The 24,044-nt window shown below is 41.5% G+C and overlaps 1 long non-coding RNA gene across 2 annotated transcripts; it reads left to right on the top strand.

Annotated features, from left to right (window-relative positions):
* LOC135031602 (uncharacterized) lies at window positions 1-22,774 on the top strand. 2 transcript variants are annotated; one of them, XR_010227280.1, is made up of 7 exons: window positions 1-183; window positions 841-1,030; window positions 2,507-2,571; window positions 3,921-4,031; window positions 8,801-8,858; window positions 11,207-11,350; window positions 22,086-22,774. It is a non-coding gene; the product is annotated as an uncharacterized LOC135031602 (long non-coding RNA). The 2 variants fall into 2 exon arrangements; XR_010227278.1 differs by having other exon boundaries at window positions 3,916-4,031.
* Window positions 22,775-24,044: the final 1,270 nt, after the last annotated feature.

Genomic DNA, 24,044 nt, shown 5'->3' with positions numbered 1-24,044 from the left:
AAGTAACAAATAGCCAGGATTATTCTCTTGCTTTTTTCCTTTGCAGAGTTTCTTTATAATCAGTAAAATATGAAGTTGATGAATTTAACTCTTTGTCTCCCAGCAGTCCGGGAAAAAACACGAGATGAAAGCACTTCCAGATGGGGAAGCTGCCAATCTGATTTAACTAGAAAAAACAATCAGGTAAAACAGATACAGGTGTAAGGTTTCGCCGAGAGGTCACCTTCAGGTTTATTTTAAATCACTTTCCATTTCCTTCCTTTTTGATTACCGGCTGTCTATGTTATCCATCTACTCCTAAATTCCACTGTAAGCACAGCAATATGCGACTTTCCAACTCCATGAGAACTACAACTCACAGCATAACCACAACTTGCATGTTGCTGCTTAACGGGGGAAACATTTATCTAGAGAGATAGAAACCATCGTCCGATTATTATTATTATTATTATTATTATTATTATTATTATTATTTGTGCCCGGGAACCATTAGCATGTAAACATAGGCTATGTATCTCATTCGATCAGTGGGGGAAATGAGACACAGATGGAACTTCACTGAACATAATTCCCGTATCTAAAAGAGAAATGGGTTTTTCCCTTTATGCCGTTATCCTAACCATTCAATCAAGGTAACCCGGGAAGCAGTCAGGTAAGGAAGAATATCCACTATAAAGCTTATTTCACACGAGTTGAAATAGGTAAAAGTATCAGCAGTACTTGCAATGATGTGTATTTGTGTCACATGTAGGGACTATGGTTTCCCTAAGTAAGGTGGCCAGAGGTACACAGAGGTGAGGGCAGCTCACAGTGATCATTTGTGTTTCCTTCTCCCACCAGTACCTCCTTCGTGACCACTACCTGTCCCGCATGCATCACCCGGAGAACCTGCAATTTCCTCACTGATGGCAGAGGAGCCTGTAGCCCCCGGCCACTGGGAGCAGCTTCCTGCAGCTGGGGGACAGGTGCACATCGCTGATGGCTTCTATTAGCCAGATTCGGGCCACTGGTCGCAAAGAAAGTGCTGACGGTAATGTGTCTGTTTTATACAATTCATTGCCATAATAACAGTGTGCAGCTGTCTGTCAAACACATGGAGACACAGGAGAGGATGTCCCAGGTGTAGGACCTGCTACATCATTGCCACCTGTAACTCTTGCACGATGACTAGAGCAACAAATTCTGCTCCCCAGATGTGTCACTGCAATGTTTCTCTCCAGATCGATAATTAGCAACCCCTGGCTGTCCAGCTGTTCTGAAATGACAAGACACAAAATGCTGAAACTTGTAGTTCCACAACAACCGGAGATACATAGATCTGTCTTTCCTAACCAGAGATTCACTGATCCAAACAACAGAAATAGACATATACGAAACTACAAATGGCTACTATAGTAACTGGAGGATTTGCGCCTCTGCTGATGTAACGCTGGTGCCAGGTGTTATTAGGTCAGGTGTGGGGGTGATGTAATATCTATTAGTAACGCCATAGCCCGAACCACTCTGGCACTATATGCAAGAATGTATTAACTGCTGTTGGCAAAGAAACTGTATTTGGAGGCATTTTTATAACTAAGTTCTAGTTTTTTTTCTATCTTATAAAAATGCTTACATTTGTATAAGTGACTATCAGCTCCTAAATTAGTCGTACAGTACATTATATCATTTTATATATATATATATATATATATATATATATATACATACATACATACATACATACATATACACACACACACACACGGGAGACAATTCTAAATTATATTTTTTATGATATACTTTTATATACTGCTTCACAGACTAACTGATCACTTAGGAACATAACTTTCGTTTAGATATATTAAAAATAGACATCGTATAATACGGGCTCTAATGCATGTATAATTATGGTCACGTGATAGGCGGTGATATCTAATGTCGCCAGACATTGGCACATGTATCAACTGGAAACTGCAAACAAGCTGGATACACTGTAACAATTCTCAGAGGACCAGTATGTGATGAAAGATGTACATTTCGTGCAACGCTGTAAATGTTCATTCATAAAAATAGCAATAAAATATAGGCATTATACAGTTACATCATGCTTTGAAATAACATATGAAGACGATATAGGACGTGTACAAGTATATCATCTTGATCGGTGCCTAATATGCTTACATTTATATATTGTTATACTGTATATATACTCTAGTATAAATTCGTCAATCTGTTTGGAACTTTGTTTAAAGTTATTTGCTTTACTTAAAAAAGCTATACAATTACCACTTCATTTTAAACATACAACAAAAACGAAGACATCTAATGAACTTGATAAATACACTGCCTATAGGTCAGCCACTACACGTTTGCTACACATACTACTGTTCTTAATACAGCTTCTGCAGCTCCTAATATATTTATTGTACATGCTCAGCATTGCTATACCTCTGATATATAGGCTATGTTGTGGTGCTTCCACATTTTTATATATTTTTGATAGTATTTTTTTCCTCTTCTTTTTTAGTAACTGTCTGGCACTATAGTTTTCAGCGCTAATTAGATAATTGAAAATCACAAATGCAATGCCAGGTAAAACATTGACATTATAATGAAATTATTAAATTGTACGAAACTATTTTAAATTTGGCAATTATCTTTATCTGCTACAAAGAAATCGATCATGCTAATGCCCTTCGCTGAGTGCTAACCTTTCTTTAGTTAGAAGGGAGCGGTGTATAATCTAGGAAATGTATCTGCTTCAGCTGAGATTCTGGGCGGGGCCTCCACCATAATTTATGATAATATGCAGAAGGGTTTATAAATCCCCAGCACTCCTTTCCTCGTGTGCTTATTGTGTCAATGGGTTGTGAATCATGCATTCTGCGTTGTCCTAAACTTGGAATGTAAATGTTCTCAAAGCAATCATCACACACATTCCAGGGCTAAGGATTACAGGTGTCCTCTGCTCAAAGCCAGCCTCTTCTTTCTCCCAGGCTTTCCCATGTGGGGACATTACAAAGTAAGAGGCACAGCTAAGGGATGCTCAGGTTTGCTCACAACTCACATTTGCTTTTAAAACAAATGGTTTACCTAACGAGAGGAACCCAGCGATCAGCTTGTGGCTTTGACAAGGTTTGAAAGATTTTCTAACAATGATTGCCTTCAGAACTAGCACCCCTTAACTTTTTATAGGAAACTCCTGTCTGATTGGCTCTCTCTGAGCTCAATGCTCTCCAGATTTTACACCTCACAGTTTATTTCACTAGTGGGAAAAGAATACAGAAAAATATATGTTACTGAGAAAAAATACAGAGAATGACCACGAACTAACATTGTAGAGAATTTCACAAAGCATAATGGATTGCATTTTAACTATTAGCACTGATACATACATACTGTATGTCAACTGGGTTACACAATATATCGACAGTGCTGCATTATCCTACTTTAGGAACCAGGAGAAAGATTATCAGCCAATGGCTTTGTTAATGACATATATATAGGGGTTAGTGAAGACACTGAAAAAGATTAAAAGATTGACAACAGCACAATAAGGTACAGTGAGGAATCTCTCAGGCTGAAATATCATTTATGCACAAAAATAATTAAAAGGAACTGCGATCGCATAATCCTTTCATGATTGGTAGAATATCCACCAGTTTTTACCCAAAGCAATATATTTTTACAATGTGTACATTTCACCAGAAATAACTTACTATACATTGTAGGCTTCAAAAACATTTATTTTTTTTCCGGTCAAATATGACTATTTTATGTTATGGGAAAAAATAGTCACATTACTTTGATCTGTTAGCATTGTTATATGTTTTATATATTTTGAAAAAAAAATCTATATGACTTTAATTATTGTTTAATCTCCCTCTTTTTGTTTTCTGCTCTCTCATTTCATGTGGACATATCATCTACAATAAGATCAGTATTATATGTCAGCTAACATTTTGGGAACCTCTCCTGCACACATCTGACCTCTGACACAAGTGAAGGCATTCCCCAATTACATGACTGTGATATCACCAGTGAATAACATGGTAGGTAAAAGTAAATCTGGCATTCTTTCTTTCATTCACTATGGTTTTGTGTAGATGACTGAGGGGGTCAATTTAAAGTAAAGAAAAGATAGACAGGCAAGAATATGTAAAGCATGCATTGAGGATCTTATTTCATTATGACTGGATCCTCGAAATGCACCAGACATAAAATGAAGGAAACTCTCCACACACATTTTACGGGATTCCGGCGTCGGTCACATGACTGTCGACATCCCCAGTGCTGGTATACTAATTGCATCCCTTCCTGACTGTCTGCCTCATCTATATTGTATTTTTCTGCTCTCCCATCTGGGAACAAAAGATTTTGGGAGAGCACTAGGTAATTAATGGGTTTTCTTTAAGTTGCTGCAACTACCACTGAGATTGTGCCCATTGTTTGGAACTTTTACTTTTTACTTTCTCCTCCCAGAATATTTGAATTTATATATGAAAGCAGGGAAACACTGAGGCTGTTCATATTTTGTGTCACGCCATTGACAGTAGTCATTGAATGTGTGAAAGGAAGAACATATTTTTTACATACTGTTAAAATCATAAATTGGTAATTAATATACACAGCCAGGCCAAGGTCAAAATAAGTAAAGTATGAGATGCCATCTATGAGATGATCTATTGCACAAATCTAAAAATTAATTGGGGACACATAAGGGATAGTAAGATCATATATGATGCTGGTTTAAAACTGTATGACTGCACAGTAACTAGTATTGTTTTCTGCTGTGTAATTTATGGTTTTCTCTGCTAATTGCAATAATAAAGAGAAACATCTATGGGCCTTATTCAGAGATAAATACACTGATGGTTTGCGTATATCTCCAAAGCTTGTAGTACTCTGTATAAGCATGATGTGGCCCTTTGGGGTGGGTAGGGGGCAGCAACTGAGACTGTTTTACAAAACAGGGGTGTGTTGCCTCTGCGATCACTCGGCTGATTGGGTTAAACACTCCCGATGAGCCAAGTAGTGTGTACCCATCTTGACCCCCTGTGACCCTGTACACAGTGAGCGAGAAATATGTCAGTGTGTTAGGTCTACTATGGGATCAGGAGGTTGGGCATCTAAAATATTAAACAGCACATAAGATGTAAACTCTAAGTCCGAACAGTGCAGGAACTTTTTAAGCTGTATATCAGCTAACGCTTCTGCATACACACCTATACAGTCATCTGGCTGATCAGCCAATATTGGGTGAATGGCTGGGTATAGGTGGTGCCCAGCATTACTCAAATGGCCGCTGTTCACACAGAGGGATCTGATGCTGCTGTACAAACTCAGTATATCTCTGAATCAGCCCTGTAAGTAGAAGATATCATTTTCCTGAAAATATACAAATATGAGAGCACATCACAAATTACTCCATTTAGGGCCTAATTCAAGGTTGATTCCAAAACAACATTTTCCTCTAATGGGCAAAACCAGGTGGTCTTCCGTTTGCCAGCGGCCGGGCTCCCGACGACCAGCATACCGGTGCCGGAATCCCGACCGTTGGCATACCGACAGCTTTTCTCCCTCTTGGGGGTCCACGACCCCCCTGGAGGGAGAATAGATAGCGTGGCGCACGTAGCACGCCACCGTGTCCGTAGTGAGCCCGCAAGGGGCTCATTTGCGCTCACCCAGCTGTCGGTATGCCGGCAGTCAGGATTCCGGAACTGGTATGCTGGCCGCCGGGAGCCCGACAGCTGGCATCACATACTACACCCGGCAAAACCATGTGCATTGCAGGTGGGGCAGATATAACATGTGCAGAGAGAGTTAGATTTGGGTGGGGTGTGTTCAAACTGAAATATAAATTGCAGTGTAAAAATAAAGCAGCCAGTATTTACCCTGCACAGAAATAATATAACCTACCCAAATCTAACTCTGCATGTTACATCTGCCCCACCTGCTCTGCGCATGGTTTTGCCCATTAGAGGAAAATATTGTTTTGCAATCAACCTTGAATTAGGCCCTTAATCTACATCCTATATAGTATATTGCTACGGCTGCTCCTCACCTCTGTGGGGGATTCAAGTGTTTTTGTGCGCTGGTGCCACTAGATGGCACCCAACAGAGCAATTCAAGTGTTCATTCGGGCGCGCACAGCCGCCGGCGCTGACAGTACTGTTGTGTTGTTCTGTTATTTTGGCAGGCTGGTAACTAGTTACTTCATAAAATAGATAATAGGTCTCAAAACTGTGCAGCTGTCGTGTCAATAAATTCCTGGTGTGACACCTGAAATATTCCTTATTACTGTGGTGATACAAGCAGCAGACATTGTAAGCTTAAAGGTTTGTGCCCATTTTGCCTTAATGCTTCCATGTACTTTTTATTCTGCTTAAACTGTCTCCCTGTATGTCATATCTCTTATCTGTATTACTCTTTATGGCACTGCGGAATCTGTGATTTCTTATAAATAAACTTTGATGATGCCTGATAATGTACATCAAAGGCATGCAGAGTAGATTCATAGCAAATGTAAATGTAGTGCTTAAAGTTCTGCAAGGTATGAACACTGTTTAGGAAATATTTGAGATTGTACATGACGCCTAGGATTAAAAAAAAATTGAGTTTTATTAATCTTTTTTATTGTTTAACTTTAATTTGGATATATTTTGAAAAGCAATATACTGTCTTTCTCCTTTCATTTTATTCTTGCTTAGTTTGCACTGCTATTGTTTATGTGCTGTGTAAGGCAATGTGGACCTGTTTGGTACCATAAATAAAAGATAACAATAATACGTTCCAAAGAAAATGGCCATTTCCATTTGTACCCTAGACAAACCCCCACCCACCCACACACACATATATATATATATATATATATATGTATATATATATATATATATATCTATCCTGTACAGCCCCAAAATGTCATTGAACAATTAAGAGAGATTTACTATGGCAATAAAATATTTAGCATTTTGTCACTATTTATATTGCAAATGTAAAAAATAAAACCATTGCACGCTTATAGAAATGTGTACAGTATAGAAATATGTACACAGAGATTTATAACAGAAAACATTCTCACATTATACTCTAGTGTGCATCTGACAAGGTAACGCAGTGTAGAAACTTGAGTCCTTGTAAAAGCAGGATATCAGCTCTTACCAGTCTGGATTTTAAAAATGTACATCTGAATGTAACTATGCATGTTAACCCATTTATATGTTCTTCACACGTTTTCTAAAAACCCAAATGTAGTCTAAATAAATGTCTTTAATGAACATGTGAAAGGGCCCTTAGGCTTAGCTATAAACTACTATACTCCGTAAAGGCTGCATGACTGGATTAACAGTTGCTATAGTCCACAGGTTCTCAAACTCGGTCCTCAGGACCCCACACGGTGCATGTTTTGCAGGTCTCCTCACAGAATCGCAAGTGACATAATAAACTCCACCTGTGGACCTTTTAAAATATGTCAGTGAGTAATTAATACACCTGTGCACCTGCTGGGTTACCTTCAAAACATGCACTGTGTGGGGTCCTGAGGACCGAGTTTGAGAACCACTGCTATAGTCAGATAATGATTCTTATTTTGTCTGGTCACACTTCTAGAACCGAGCATGCTATCAATATAATAATGTATAGATCAGTCTGATATCTGGTTTTCTTCCATTTTTTTTGTATCATATAATGGTCTGATTAAAATATGCTTTATAATAAAGAATCTAAGAAAAGCTATGAAAAAATAAGAAATAGTAACCTTGAAAATAATATATTGTCAACTAAAGCTTTATTTTATTACCAGTTAATTATATAGCACACATGTATTTGAAGTGTTTTCCAGATTCGGCCATTCACATCAGTCCTTGCTCCAGTGGAGCTTACAATCTATATTCCCTACGTACACGTACACGCTTATACATACACACTAGGATTACTTTTTTAGCTAGGACTCAATGAAACTACCAGTATATTTTTTTGATTTTGGGTGGAAACCGGAGTACCCAGAGGAAACCCATGCAGGCATAGGGAGAATATACAAACTCCACACAGTTTGGGCCATGGTGGGACTCGAACCCATGACCTCAGTGTTGTGAGGCATGTATGACAGAATATTTGTCTTCCAGGGATAGAATATTTGATGAACCATTAGCTTTTTATATATATATATATATATATATATACACCCGTTGTTACTGAAAAAATGTAAGTAGCCAGAAATGTAAAATTGTTTGTTCAAACCTAGAAAACTCAAAATTAAGTTATTTTCTGATACAGGTTGAGTATCCCATATCCAAATATTCCGAAATACGGAATATTCCGAAATACGGAAATTTTTTAGTGAGAGTGAGACAGTGAAACCTTTGTTTTTTGATGGCTCAATGTATACAAACTTTGTTTAATACACAAAGTTATTAAAAATATTGTATTAAATGACCTTCAGGCTGTGTGTATAAGGTGTATTTGAAACATACATGAATTGTGTGAATGTACACACACTTTGTTTAATGCACAAAGTTACAAAAAATATTGGCTACAATAACCTTCAGGCTGTGTGTATAAGGTCTATATGTAACATACATGCATTCTGTGCTTAGATTTAGGTCCCAACACCATGATATCTCATTATGGTATGCAATTATTCCAAAATACGGAAAAATCCCATATCCAAAATACCTCTGGTCCCAAGCATTTTGGATAAGGGATACTCAACCTGTATAATAGGTAGCATTTATATGTTATAGATCCAATAAGAGTTTCCTACATGTATTGTGAGCTGCAGATTGTTACACATGTCCATTCTCTAATTTGTGCTGTTCCGCAGGTTGTGGGCAAAGTACATAAATGAAGCAATGCAGGATGGCTGTGCTCTCATAGAACAGGTAATTATAAGAAAATGTGCCACTCTCCAGTGAGAATCCACTTACTGAGGAGGCTACGTGCAGAAGGCACTCTGTGTATGTCACACCAGTCTGTTTTCCTGAAGCATGCCATAAACTGAATGGGAATATTTTGACAGAATGACCTGACCTTGCTTTCTGTGTGCCAACAATTACCATAATTATTAGATTTTTAGGAGAACAGTGACTGTATGAGGGTATCTGCTGAAAACAATCATTGGATCCTGTGTAATCTAACTGCTTGATGTACTGTATAACTAAATTTGTAAAATATGACCAAACTGCCTGCAGATGTAGGTGGCACTGTGCCCTTGCCTATCCTAAGACTAGTATACTGATAACTTATTTGTATGTTTTTATTTCTAGAAATCTATCCTCAATTTACTATATAGTAGTTATTGGCAGTTACTGCATAGATAGCATTTGGAGTTTATTTACCCAAGTGTGACATTCCAAAATCTACCAGTTTCTCAAATCGACCAATAGCCTGGTACTGTTCTATTTAGCAACCAGTTCCATGTTTAATACAGGCAGTGGTGTGTCAATGCTTATTGCTGTAACTTTCCAATGTATGTGAACGGGAAGGTCACGGAGAGGGGTGTTGACCACTTCACTACCTGTTTCAAACAAAGAAGGACACAGACCCAGATCAGTGCAACTTGGTCACCTATTTGCTGCCATATCGCCCATCTGTGTCATGCAGTACAGCGAGACAGAATTATCTGATCAGTTTAATGCCTTCACTTTAAAACAAAACAATACAACAAACATATAAATATGTGTTGTGTTTTTGTTTGGTTTTTACAAGAGTTCAGACCTCAATGAACACCAGAATAACTTTCTGCAGCCAGGGTTTATTTCCCCTAAAATATATAATTTGTCTAAATATATTTTTCTATTTAGTTATATTTGAACATCGCATATCCCTCATAAAAAAAAAACCTTAAATACACAAAAAGTTTAAAGCAGCACCACAGCCATAATGTAATTAGTTAGAATGGTAGCTCAGTGGTTAGCATCGCTGCCTTACAAGATATGAGTTCACAATTTGATTACAATTGCTACCTGTGAAGTCTCTACAACAGATTCACCAACTCCCCTCATTCCATCCTCTTCTTCCTTTCCTTTCACCCTTCTACCTAGACAGGCTACCCCCAGAGATCCTATGTGACTTTATTAGACAACTTCATTATAACGTGACTAGTTTTCCCCTGGCCCTGCTGTCTATTAAGCTCTACCATTTGCAAGGAGACCACAAAAATAAGAGTCTGAGGCTATTGAATGTTGAATAGGTTATTCTTGTAACCATTAGTGGATGATTTATGACAATTATACTGCCCACATTTGACTTAGTCTTACTGTGGTGATACATGTTTACCGGGTCTGTGGTCTTCTACTGTTATTGTATCACTCTGCTTGAATTAATAAAAATGATTAAAAAAAAGTTATCTTTGCCTATTCTTCAGAAAACTCTGTAGCAGTAGATTTTACATTATTCCCCGAACAGTAGCAATTATTTACATGTAATCTCTCCTGTTTTATAACTTTATGATATTTCAGTTACTTTAGGAGCAGACAGAAAGTAGTAACAAAATGATCTTATTAAACGCTGTATTGAAAAAAAATCGCAGTTTTTAGTCACTGTCAAAATATACAAAATTATATTTATTTTATTTATATATATATATATATATATATATATATAGAGAGAGAGAGAGAAAGAGAGGCGTGTATGTATATATATATATATATATATATATGTGTGTGTGTATATATAGTACTATATAGTACATATATACATATATGTGTGTGTATATGTATATATGTATGTATATATATATATATATATATATATATTTCGCAGTAGCAGCACTCAGCAACGACTTCTCCAAAGAATTAAAAGACCATCACTCTGGATTATGTCAAAGTTTCAGGATATATATATATGAACCAAAACCCCATTGCTTATTATATATAAAATGCAGTCACCCAATCCATGAAATACACTGTTGTGATGAAGAAAATAGAAGACACTTTTCATCCAACATTATGATGTATAATGTCCACCTATACACACACATATGTATGTATTTCACCATTATGTGCCCTCATTTTCTTGTTTTCTACTGTAGATTTGCCACCCTCATGGTATAAATGAGTGATTTATCCTTTATTGCCATGTATTGTGCTTATTATATTAGCACAGTAATTGCATGTATTACCATTTCTCTGGTTTACATTTTCCAGTAATATATGATTTTCCCTACACCAGCTCTACTTACTTCAGACTGTTGTAGTGTTTTTTCTTCTGTGTTTATTTTTCTCCCCAGAACTCCCCATCACTATAAATGGAATGTCATGGTTGCATGGCTATAAACCTAACTGTAACTGAGCTTCCTATTTCTTTTGGTCCAGTTATCCCTTTACGCTGTAATTGATCCATCTCTGCTTATATCATACGTCTCTACTTGAAGGTACTGTGATATATAAATAAGACATAAAATCCATCTTGCATCAATTTATTGCTAAAAACACCACAATGTTTACAAAATTCATGGAATGTGATTTGTGTTATTAGGTTATTATGTGGACTTGGTTTTCAAAATAGGAACACTTACGCATTTAATCCTTGTACAGTAGATAATGTTTAATATTTCAAACATCAATTAAAAAAAAACGCCTAGTTTGTACTTTGACAAAATTTGCTAGGTCTAATATTTCAGTAAAAGAACATTTGGGCTGAGGAATTATAGATCTCTGCCAGCACCGAAATTGAGACCATAGTGTTATTTACCGAAAAGGCTAAGAAGGTGGGAGAGAGACATTTTTACATTGGTACTGTTAGGTCTCACTTGAGCTCAGTTTCAGAATCTCTACTTTCTTTTCCATAATTGTTTGCAGTTGGGAAGTTTTATTTTCCTTTGAAGCAGCCATTAATCAATGTCTTTAGATCTTTAATTGACATATTGCAATTGATATTATAGTCTCCTGTCTATTCACGTAGAAGAGTATGGTTGTCTACATTTCATGTGGTAATCTGTGCTTGTTTGGATCATGGCTTCAAGGATATGACCAGTCATAAATACATTTTTACTCAAAAGGCCCTGTTCCCCAAGCAGCAGAACTGTGTTGGTCCATGCTGCAGTAAGGCCCTGTTCCCCCAAGCAGCAGAACTGTGTTGGTCCATGCTGCAGTAAGGTCACATTCCCTCAAGCAGCAGAACTGTGTTGGACGGTCCATGCTGTAGTAAGGCCCCATGCCCCAAGCAGCAGAACTGTGTTGGTCCATGCTGCAGTAAGGCCATGTTCCCCCAAGCAGCAGAACTGTGTTGGTCCATGCTGCAGTAAGGCCCTGTTCCCTCAAGCAGCAGAACTGTGTTGGTCCATGCTGCAGTAAGGCCATGTTCCCCCAAGAAGCAGAACTGTGTTGGTCCATGCTGTAGTAAGGCCATGTTCCCCCAAGCAGCATAACTGTGTTGGTCCATGATGCAGTAAGGCCCTGTTCCCCCAAGCAGCAGAACTGTGTTGGCCCATGATGCAGTAAGGCCCTGTTCCCTCAAGCAGCAGAACTGTGTTGGTCCATGCTGCAGTTCAGGAGGATACACTGCTTATAGAGGTACTGTTAACTACAACAACAGGGGGAATTTTTTTTTTTTTAACTCTGCATTTATGTATAATTCAGGTGCTGAGTCTGTACAGCCAAAACCTCAATGCATTAAACACCTCTGTTAGAAACCAAACCAGCGTTGCTTGCACCAACTCTTCCCCCGTTTGCTGAAGCATGGTGAGGATCTAATGATGCATCTGAGTACTCCTGAACAGTGTGTGTGGGTCCCTGACTTAGGACCTGCCTAGTTATTATTATTATTATTATTATTATTATTATTATTATCATCCTTTATTTATATGGCACCACAAGGGATCCACAGCGCCCATTACACAGTACATAATCAAATGAGCAAACAAGAAAACAGCACTTATGGTTCAAGACAATATAGGACAGGTATAGAAAACCCGGGGTTAGGTGCCATCAAGGGGAGTAAGGAGTATAAGATTGTATAAGTAAGAAAAGGAAAGGCACATGAGGAAAGAAGTCCCTGCTCTTGCGAGCTTGCAATCTAATTCTGCAATTTGGTGGACGGCAATGTTTTAAACAATATTTTGTGAATGGAGATATCCTTTAATGGAATTCTACAAATAACTGCTGTACATCGCAACATTCTCAAATATTGAAGGAATAGTCCTCAAGTATTTCAGGTGGAAAGTTTTGAAATGTCAAAAGAAACACAAAGAAACTTCCCCAACAAAACAGATTAACCAGTCATTTTAATAGAAGATGTTATTTTATTTACATTTTTTAAGAAGCCTAGAACCATCAGGCAGCTTCTGCTACCATTATGCAAGTCACCCTAAGGCTGAGTGAGCTAGCCTTATAGGATCAGTGTCCAATTTGGCCTCACTCTGGACAGGTTATGGCAAAGGTCAACCAGCAGGATCTCCCATGGCTTCAATGAGGCCTGTTAGTTCAGGTGGAAGATGTCAGCACACAGAGGCTGACAATGGTCATTTTATGAATTGCATTTACAAGTATGCAGATAATTAATGAATCAATTAGAATTATTATCAGGCACCAGTCTCTTTCTGGGGCAACACTCACATACACGCAAGCAGGGGGGGTTTCCGAGTACCTAGAAACCCCCCTGGACGCCAATGTATCGTGCAGCTGTAGAGATGTGCCCTGTTTCCCAGGGCACATCAGCACTGCAGGGTGCATGGGAGCTTGTCTGTCCCCAGTGCCTGTCAGTGTGCAGGAGCGGCGGGTGTCCGGTGCAGGGACCAGACGTTTCCCTGCACCGGACTGGAGGCGTTTGAATGTTGGCGCCATCCGTGAGCCAATCACGGATCACGGAGCGGCGGTCAATCATGGGTGGGCGCAGCGAGCCAATCGGCGCTTGCCGCGTCATAGGCCCCACCCCCAGCATCTGACGTCAGACACCAGATGGGAGCCGAAGGTCAAGACCGTGCAGAAGAGCACAGAAGACGCCGGGCGGGAGCCGAAGAAGGAGGCCGCGCTGAAGAGCGGCGAAGAGCCGGATGAGGAGAAGCAGCGTGTCAGAAGAAGAGGACGGCAGACGTGGGAGGAAGAGCTCTGGTGGCCGCTGAAGAGGCCAGAAGACGTCGGGCTCCTGAAAGAAGATGTCCAGCAGCGGCTGGACGCGGAGGAGTGGAGGCGACGCCGCTGGCCAGGGACGGGTCAGCGGCAGAAGAGGGTGCTGGAGACCCCAGGACCAGGAGAGGCCTCACCCCCCCCCCTTCCTCCCTAGACCACCAGGGACGGGCATTAGGCCCAGGGGCACAGTTCAGGCACTAGGCCTGTGGTGCAGTTAGGAGTTTCAGTCACCCCCTGATTTGGTGGTTTGGGCATTAGGCCCAAGCCACGGTAATTGGCAGTTTAGGCGGGCATTAGGCCCAGTTAATAGGTACGCGCCCCCCCCGATGAATAAGGGTGGTACTGGGCGCTAGGCCTAGGCTACCCCAACGTGCGCAGAGTAGGCAGGCTTGTAAGCCTGAGCCCCACTCTATAAGGTGACCCTGGGCATTAGGCCCAGGTCACCCAGCGGGCACCAAGTTAGGCGGGCGCTAGGCCGGAGGGTAAAGTCAGGCCTCTGGCCTGGTGTTCTGAAGCGGGTAATTAAAGGGACAGCACCGTGGTTTTTACCCGCACTGCTATTGTGATGTGTGTTGTTTCCGTGCAGAGCCAAGTTTGTTAAGTTTGTGTCTAGTTTGTTGCAGCACACACACAGAGCTAGTTTGAGGGCTCTGCCATTATAGTTAGTGTAACGGCTGTTGTTTGTTTGCCTCCTTACAGGGACCTGTAAGTGGAGAAGAAGTCCGCAGTGCGGAACCAACGCTGAGTAACATCTGTGTCCGTACGTTCCTTTGTCTGTCCCCGAGCGCCGGAGTAGGGGTTTGCTCACGGACATGAGAACCCCTTTATCACACTACGCGCGAGAGTGCGAGTGTGTGAGAATTGGGTGGCTGAGGCTTTGTGCCGGTGATGACCTTACACCCAACCGGTGAAGGTCGCCGCCACCCCCTAGGGTATCCCCTTTTCCGGTGGAAGAAGGGTTGCTACCCCCCTTAAGTTAGTTTACTTTCTCCCCAGTTCGTCCGTCGTCAGTTCCGAGAGGGGATCGCCGTGTCCGGGTCCGACTGAAGATTTACAGGTCCGTGGAAGGTTCCGGTACCTGAAGGTGAGAGAGTGCGGCGCCTGGTAAGTGGTGAACCTACACCTGCACGGCAGCAGGCACTACGCGGCACCACCACCCTCTTACACAGCAGCTGACCGATTTTTTTATTTTTTGTATTTGTTTATTTAATAGAGTAAAGTTTTATCTCAGCAATGAGTTGGATCCATTTTTCCTGTAATCTGGCCGGCAGCTTCCCGGGAGCCCTGCGATTGCGATTTGCTACTTGAGTATATTTTTTACATGTGATTTATCTCATGCAAGCTAACATTATTAAACCTATTTCTGTGCAATTGAGATAAATGTAATGGGCAGCCCGTGTGATCTGCGATTGCGATGGGAGACACACTGGAGCGCGCCTCGCATCGCAATCACACAAAAAGGACATGCAATGTGACACTTTTCATGCAATCCGTCTCAATCGCATAAAAACAGGCCATATCGCACTAGTGGATGGTTCCTTAAGTCCGCCAGGAGCTCAGCCTCCCTGCGTGTCTGCAGCAGTTGCAGCAGCTGTCTCCGTTACACACTACTGCAAGTGAGAGGCTGGCTTCTGGCATGAATGGGGCGTGTGGTGCGGCCTGAGAGGTTAGAGTGCATGCTAGCGGTGCTGCACTCCTCACAGCACTGAACTTCTGTGTAGGAGCGCGAGAATATGCCAGGAGCGGGCGGGTGCCGGTATTCAATAATAATATTATGATACTTGACCAGTATGTGTCCGCGGGGACGGGCGATGTTAGGAGAGGAGGAATGACCATTGTCTGTCTGCAGACTGCCTTTAGTGGGGGTGAAAGGGGGTTTGATGGTGCTTGTGCTCAATGTGCTGGTATTCAATAATAACTTATGCTCCTTGACAAGCATGAGTCCGGGAAAGGGGACAGGGGGTGGACGAGAGGAGGAATGACCATTGTCTATCTATGAAGGGAGGGGAGGGGGCAGCAGGGCCAGCCATCAATTTGCTTTTTTTATTTTTCAGGTGACTCTCCTCATCCACCACCACCGCCGCCACCACCACCACCACCGTACACTTCACCATTCCCAAAACCCCACCAGATGCATATGTCAATTATTATAATAATAAGCAGGCTCCTCTGCTCAAACCATCCTGCATCAGGCACCTGGGCAACCCCCTCCCCCCAGCCCGTCCTGGCATACAGGTATATATATATATATATATATATATATAGGGGTAAATTTACTAAGATTCGTATTTTCCCGTTTGAGGTCAAAATTCAATCACGAATGACATCGAAAGTGTAAATATGCAACTTTTTGAATTGATTACGACTAATTTACTAAGCTGCCGTATTCTGCATTTTCGGGTTTTCCGATGTCGATGTCATTCGGTTTTTTTGGCAGTGTTTTACGTGAGTGACTTGTAAAACACTGCCGACTTTAATATAATGAATCTCGGCCGGATCTGAGAGATCCGTGCTGGGCTTCATTGTGCACCTTGTAAAAAAAAAAAAAAAATGTTTAAATGTAATAAAAAAATTGCGTGGGGTCCCCCCTCCTAAGGCAAACCAGCCTCGGGCTCTTTGAGCCGATCCTGGTTGCAGAAATATGGGGAAAAAATGGACAGGGGTTCCCCCATATTTAAACAACCAGCATCGGGCTCTGCGCCTGGTCCTGGTTCCAAAAATACGGAGGATAAAAAGCGTAGGGGTCCCCCGTATTTTTGAAACCAGCACCGGGCTCCACTAGCTGGACAGATAATACCACAGCCGGGGGTCACTTTTATACAGTGCCTTGCGGCCGTGGCATCAAATATCCAACTAGTCACCCCTGGCCGGGGTACCCTGGGGGAGTGGGGACCCCTTCAATCAAGGGGTCCCCCCCCAGCCACCCAAGGGCCAGGGGTGAAGCCCGAGGCTGTCCCCCCCCATCCAATGGGCTGCGGATGGGGGGCTGATAGCCTTTGTGAAAAGTGTTTGATATTGTTTTTAGTAGCAGTACTACAAGGCCCAGCAAGCCTCCCCCGCAAGCTGGTACTTGGAGAACCACAAGTACCAGCATGCGGCGGAAAAATGGGCCCACTGGTACCTGTAGTAGTACTACTACTAAAAAAATACCCCAATAAAGACAACACACACACACCTTGAAAGTATAACTTTAATACATCCATCCACACCTCCATATACACATACTTACCTTATGTTCCCACGCAGGTCGGTCCTCTTCTCCAGAAGAATCCATGGTGTACCTGTAGAAAAAATTATACTCACATAATCCAGTGTTTTAGGCTCCTCGGTAAATCCTTTTGTAATCCACGTACTTGTAAAAATAAAAAAATGGATACCCGACCTCGCACTGAAAGGGGACCCATGTTTTCACATGGGTCCCCTTTCCCCGAAAGCCTGGAACCCCCTCTGACTTAAGTCCAAGAAGGTTCCATCAGCCAATCAGGGAGCGCCACGTTTGGCACCCTCCTGATTGGCTGTGTGCTCCTGTACTGTATGACAGGCGGCACACGGCAGTGTTACAATGTAGCGCCTATGCGCTCCATTGTAACCAATGGTGGGAACTTTTAGCTCAGCGGTTGACCGAGAGTGACCTCACCGCTGACCACAAAGTTTCCACCATTGGTTATAATGGAGCGCATAGGCGCTACATTGTAACACTGCCGTGTGCCGCCTGTCAGACAGTACAGGAGCACACAGCCGATCAGGAGGGTGCCACAACGTGGCGCTCCCTGATTGGCTGAAGAAACCCACTTAGACATCAGTCAGAGTGGGTTTCTGGCATTCGGGGAAAGGGGTCCCATGTGAAAACATGGGTCCCCTTTCAGTTCGTGGTCGGGTATCCGTTTTTTTATTTTTTCAAGTACGTGGATTACAAAAGGATTACAAGCAGAGGAGCCTTCAACCATGGATTATGTGAGTATAATTTTTTCTACAGGTACACCATGGATTCTACTGGAGAAGAGGACCGACCTGCGTGGGAACATAGGTAAGTATGTATGTATGTTGGTGTGCATGTATGTATTAAAGTTATACTTTCAAGGTGTGTGTGTGATGTCTTTATTGGGGTATTTTTTTAGTAGTAGTACTACAGGTACCAGCGGGCCCGTTTTTCCGCCGCATGCTGGTACTTGTGGTTCTCCAAGTACCAGCTTGCGGGGGAGGCTTGCTGGGCCTTGTAGTACTGCTACTAAAAATAATATCAAACACTTTTCACAAAGGCTATCAGCCCCCCATCCGCAGCCCATTGGATGGGGGGGACAGCCTCGGGCTTCACCCCTGGCCCTTGGGTGGCTGGGGGGGGGGACCCCTTGATTGAAGGGGTCCCCACTCCCCCAGGGTACCCCGGCCAGGGGTGACTAGTTGGATATTTGATGCCACGGCCGCAAGGCACTGTATAAAAGTGACCCCCGGCTGTGGCATTATCTGTCCAGCTAGTGGAGCCCGGTGCTGGTTTCAAAAATACGGGGGACCCCTACGCTTTTTGTCCCCCGTATTTTTGGAACCAGGACCAGGCGCAGAGCCCGGTGCTGGTTGCTTAAATATGGGGGAACCCCTGTCAATTTTTTTCCCATATTTTTGCAACCAGGGCCGGCTCAAAGAGCCAGAGGCTGGTTTGGTTTAGGAGGGGGGACCCCACGCATTTTTTTTTTGAAAAATTATAACATTTCCCACCCCTTCCCACTGATAAACATGCACGGATCTCATGGATCCGTGCATGCCTATACAAACACGGGATAAAAAAGCAGGTCTGTTTTTTTTTAGCACTTTTTCACGATTTGTATTTTAGCACGGCAGTGTTTGGCTATTGTCGGCAGTGTTTGTGTTTTGCACTTTTTAGTAAATGACCGATTTCTACCAAATTGCAGGCGTATTTGACCGATGGTGTATTGATTCGTGATTTTTTCCAAGGACTTCCAAAATATTACGAATGCCCTCATCACTGCCGTGATTTTTGCTTAGTAAATTACCGAGATGACACTTTGAAGAAAAAACGGCATCTCGGTCAAAATCGGGACCTTAGTAAATATACCCCCTAGAATAAAGGGAGAAATAGGCATCAAGGTAAGTGAACTGCTTTTTGTAGACCGGTAATAGCAACACAAATCTTAATACACCCCTCAACTATAACTGAGTGGCAGCTTTTCACAATAAGATGTGTGTTAGTGAGATATATGATCATATCTGGAAACTCCCCTTTTAAAATCCTGCGTTTGCCCCTAACTCAGCGGTATTGATAAATTAACAATATAAGAGAATTTATTTTTACATTCATAAAATATTATAGCACTGTATGTAACAGGTAACCGTTACTGCTGCCTAGAAGTCGCTAAGTTTAAAGAAATCCCTCAAATACATTAAATCTAGTATGAGGTAGAAATAACTACATTAATGATTAAGCCTGGTATCTTATTTATTTATCATGTACATACTACCAAAACAGGTGACACTGTGACTGTACTGAATGCTGCACTGTACAATCACAGTTGTCACCTTTTTTGGTAATATGTACACAGTGGTGCAAGTAGAAAAAATGTCTTATAGGTACTGTGTGCGCGCGCCAAAAATGGGTGTGGCCAAATGCCACATGGGGCGTGGCCAATGAAAATGGGGGCGTGATACACATATGGGGGGGCCAGATACACTTATGACACCAATAGTGAAAAATACACATATGCCCCCACCATGCCAGATATGCTCATACAGTGGCAGATACACAAATGCCCTATGGTGCCAGATGCACAAATGCCCCACGGTGCCAGATACACAAATGACCCCCAGTAGTGCCATATATGCCCCCACTGTGCCAGATACACATTGCCCCAGAGTGTCAGATACACATTGCCCCAGAGTGTCAGATACACATTGCCCCAGAGTGTCAGATACACATTGCCCCAGAGTGTCAGATACACGTTGTCCCAGAGTGTCAGATACACATATGCCCCCACTGCGCCAAATACACATATGCCCCACAGTGCCAGATACACATGCCTCCACATTGCCAGATATGCCCCCACAATGCCAGATACACATGCCCCTACAGTGCCAGATATGCCCACACAGTGCCAGATACACATGCCCCCACAGTGTCAGATACGCATATGCCCCCACAGTGCCAGATATGCTCCCATAGTGCCAGATATACATGCCCTCACAGTGACAGATACATATATGCCCCCACAGTGCCAGAAACACACATGCCCCCAGAGTGCCAGATATGCCCACCCAGTGCCAGATATGCACCCACAGTGCCAGATACACATGCATCCACAGTGCCAGATACACATGCCCCCAGAGTGCCAGATATGCCCCCAAAGTGCCAGATATGCCCCAGCAGTGCGACTCACCATTGTTGCTGCTGCCTGGAGTTGGCACTGTCTTCTGCTACTGGTCTGCTGCTGGGGAGAGGAGAGAGCAGCACGCACTCCTCCTGCCCCTCTCCTGCCCTCTGTCCGGTCTCCAGCATATTAGAACAGGCGCTGGTCCGCGAGCCAGTTAGGGCTCGCGGTCTGGCAGCGGCAGCTCCTGATTGGCTGCCGGTCCACGGGCTCTGATTGGCTCACGAACCGGCTCAGTGCACATTGCTGCTGGAGACAGGGAACTCGGGCAGGCAGGAGAGGCGCATGCTGCACTCTCCTCTCTCCAACACCCGATGTCTGCAAGGTGGCGTACCGGCTGGGATTTTCTTATCGGTACACCGTACCGCCATACTTGCAGCACTGTATGTACATGATAAATACCAGAATACAAGTAACACTGTCTACTCCATCTGTGTCACCCCTGTCTGTCTGCCCCTCCCCTTTATAATGTAAGCTTTCACAAGCAGGGCCCTCTTCCCTGATGTGCTTTTCCTTCTCTTACTTAAACTTTCTTTTATTCCATACTCCCTTCAACAGTACAAAATCCCTCAGTTTTCTGCTACCTTGAAACGAACAGTATGTCAGTGTCATCAGCTAATACAGCAATGTTTATATACCCTGTACTTGTCCTATATTGCCTTGAACTGTAAATCACTGTTTTCTTGTTTTGCTTACTTGTTTATTTACTCTGTAATTGGGTGCTGCAGATTCCTTGTGGCGCCATATAAATAAAGCATAATAATAATAATTTGTGACTTGACATTCCATACTTTCAGAGTGTTTGTATGGATGTGTCCATATGTACACACACTTATAGACTGCGCTTTATATAAGTGCTTGTAAAGCTGCCTCACGATACATTCGCAAGCAGCTAGTGCGTTTAGCTACACAATCTTAACAAATCTACTCCAATCTATGTATGTCAAATCAAACCTAGATTGTTTATAGTTTGTTTTATGACTTAAGTTTATGTTTAAGACTTAGCCTGCATATAAATCACCAAAGCCCCAAAGAAAATATACATATTGTACTCATTACAGGCTAGTTAAGGGATTAGAAGCAAATGACGTAACAATGCTTTAACCATTCTGGATAAATTCCACAGCGTGTCTTCAAAATTCATAATGGCAGCCATATCTAAGGGGCCCAACACAAATGACTTCATGTATATTTCCTATATATTAAACATTGATTCTGCACAAATAAGGAATAACATAAAAGAAAGGGACAATAAGGCATTTAATGTACACAAACACTGATTTGTAAAATAAATTTTCCTCCTACTGTTATTCAAAAATTGTGAATGGTAATCTGAATAGTAGTCTTTGTGGGCAAAAATGAAAATTGTTTCATATCTAATTACGTTAAGGCTTGCGGGATGAAACTATTGTGTTTTTTCCCACTCAAATGTATAATCATAATATGCACTGGAAGTATCTATCAGTCGATTTATCTAAGGTATCTGTGTGTAGATGGGGGCAGAACCCACATTAATTTTCTTTATTAGGATTTATTGCATTTTTGGAATGAAACATTTCACCTCCATGATAATGATGGGGCAACATCTGTTTTTCTTTTAGAAATCTTGATAAGACCTCTGAATTTTGTTTTCTTTTTCTTTTCTTTTTTTTGTCTTAAGTAGGAAAATGACTGAAGCAGCTGCACTAATGTTGTGTCATCATAGCAAACGTTTATTTTTAAAGTTGCAACACAGCGTCTGTTCAAAGACAAATTATTAAGAAAAAGAGAGGTCAGTCACATGGTTTAAATGTTTCATGGTGCCATTAGGAAGCTAATGTCAGAAAATATTTTTACCATCTCTCAATCATATATATTAGAGGTAGTGTTTGTAGACTCAGGCGTATGGACTTACAAAAGAGTGATGTGATTTATTTTCTCTATTGATTTAAACCAGTTCACAAGAATCAATGCATTGTAGACTTTTTTAAGTGCTGGTTTAGACTTTTTATTGTTCTTGTAAAGTCTAATATGGCAAGATATATTTTTCGATATTTACCTAGGTTAACTTCTCCACAAAGTGTTGTTAAATGAAAAGAAATTCTGTGACTTATCACCTACAAGAAAAACATTATCATAGCTCACGTGCAGCAAAAAGACTTCTGTATTTGTCCATGTATTATACTCGCCCCATAATGATTTAGTAGTGTGTTAACACAAATCCCCTAAGAAATATAAAGTAAAATAAATGATATTCTTTAACAAGTTGTTAACCTTTTAAATGATGTTTCAGCTCTTTGAGTCACACAGAAAGTTTGCAAATACAAATAATATAGGGGTGTAGTATGTTATGCCGATGTATGAAGGCTCGTTATGGGGGAGAAGCAGTATCAGCGCCATGATTTGCGTGGATACTGCTTATCCCTCATGTATGAATACGGTAAAGTGTGCTCAGTGACACCTGTCATTATCAATGCTGCTATCTACAAGATATGCCAGGCAATGTATGAATGGTCGGTGGCACTGAACGTTCCGACACCTGCAGTTGTCGATTTTGACAGCAGCAGGTGGCATTGCCCTATCTCCACAGCAGGGACAGTGCCGTACCTGGCTGCGGTAGCTGCTGGTGAGATCTCACAATAGTAGCGAGATCTCGTGCATGCCCAGTGGAGCTGGCCTGGGGAGAAACTCAGCGCATCAGCACGAGCTGGGAACACCGGAGGCATGAGCTTATACTCCCGTGTTCCGGAGACAAGATGTTAATACGTCTTGTCAGTGTGGTTTTTTGCTTTGCCTCGGTAATGAGGTAAAGCAGGATGTGCTATAAATCTCCCTCAAAATTTAAAATTGACAAATGTTATTATCAAACATTATTTATTATGAACATATATATTTTTGTGGATTCAATGAAAGGAGTCTGATACTTTTTATGGTGTGTTTGATTATGGGAAAAGCACCTTTATTTATTCAGTTTATTTCCTACTAGCTGCTTAGGAGCCCATTCTGAAGTAGGCAGGGATAAACCAATCTGTAGTCAATCAGAACATGAAATTGTTTGTTGATTAGAATTATAGTCGAATGACTCCATTAAATATTACAATTATCTAATCACTGAAGCAAAATGTGGCAACCAGTGGGCAATTACTCAGGTAATGGAATCACTTTTTTTACAGAGCTAAACTCTATTCATTATACAACTGCCACCCCTAATGTGAATAAATCATCATAACCCAAGAGCCCACAATAAACCCCATGTAAAATACATCCAAAATAGACGAAGTGCTATCTTGTGTAAGATAGTATTGATAAATCAGCCTACTTTCAAGATCTGTTGTGGAATCACCATTCATGCGGCATATTACTATGTGTGTGCACACAAAATTGATAAATTCACCTTCCAGAATTAACTCTAGATTTTCACAAGTTTATTGCAAGATGGAGACATCCTAGGGGTACATCTACAAACATTTGTTAAAACTATGACAATTTGTGTAACCTGGATACATTTTCTAATAAAGTAGCAGAATAGCCAGTTTGGCACTGAGCATAGTAAACTTTAATATAAAACTGAATTTTGTGGTAATATCTCAATATCTGAATAAATAATCAAATTTTCATAATCTTTTTCAGTAACCAAATCAAC

The sequence above is a fragment of the Pseudophryne corroboree genome, chromosome 2 (assembly GCF_028390025.1).
Source record: "Pseudophryne corroboree isolate aPseCor3 chromosome 2, aPseCor3.hap2, whole genome shotgun sequence".
Taxonomy (NCBI): Eukaryota; Metazoa; Chordata; class Amphibia; order Anura; family Myobatrachidae; genus Pseudophryne; species Pseudophryne corroboree.
This window is presented reverse-complemented; position numbering and strand designations above follow the sequence as displayed.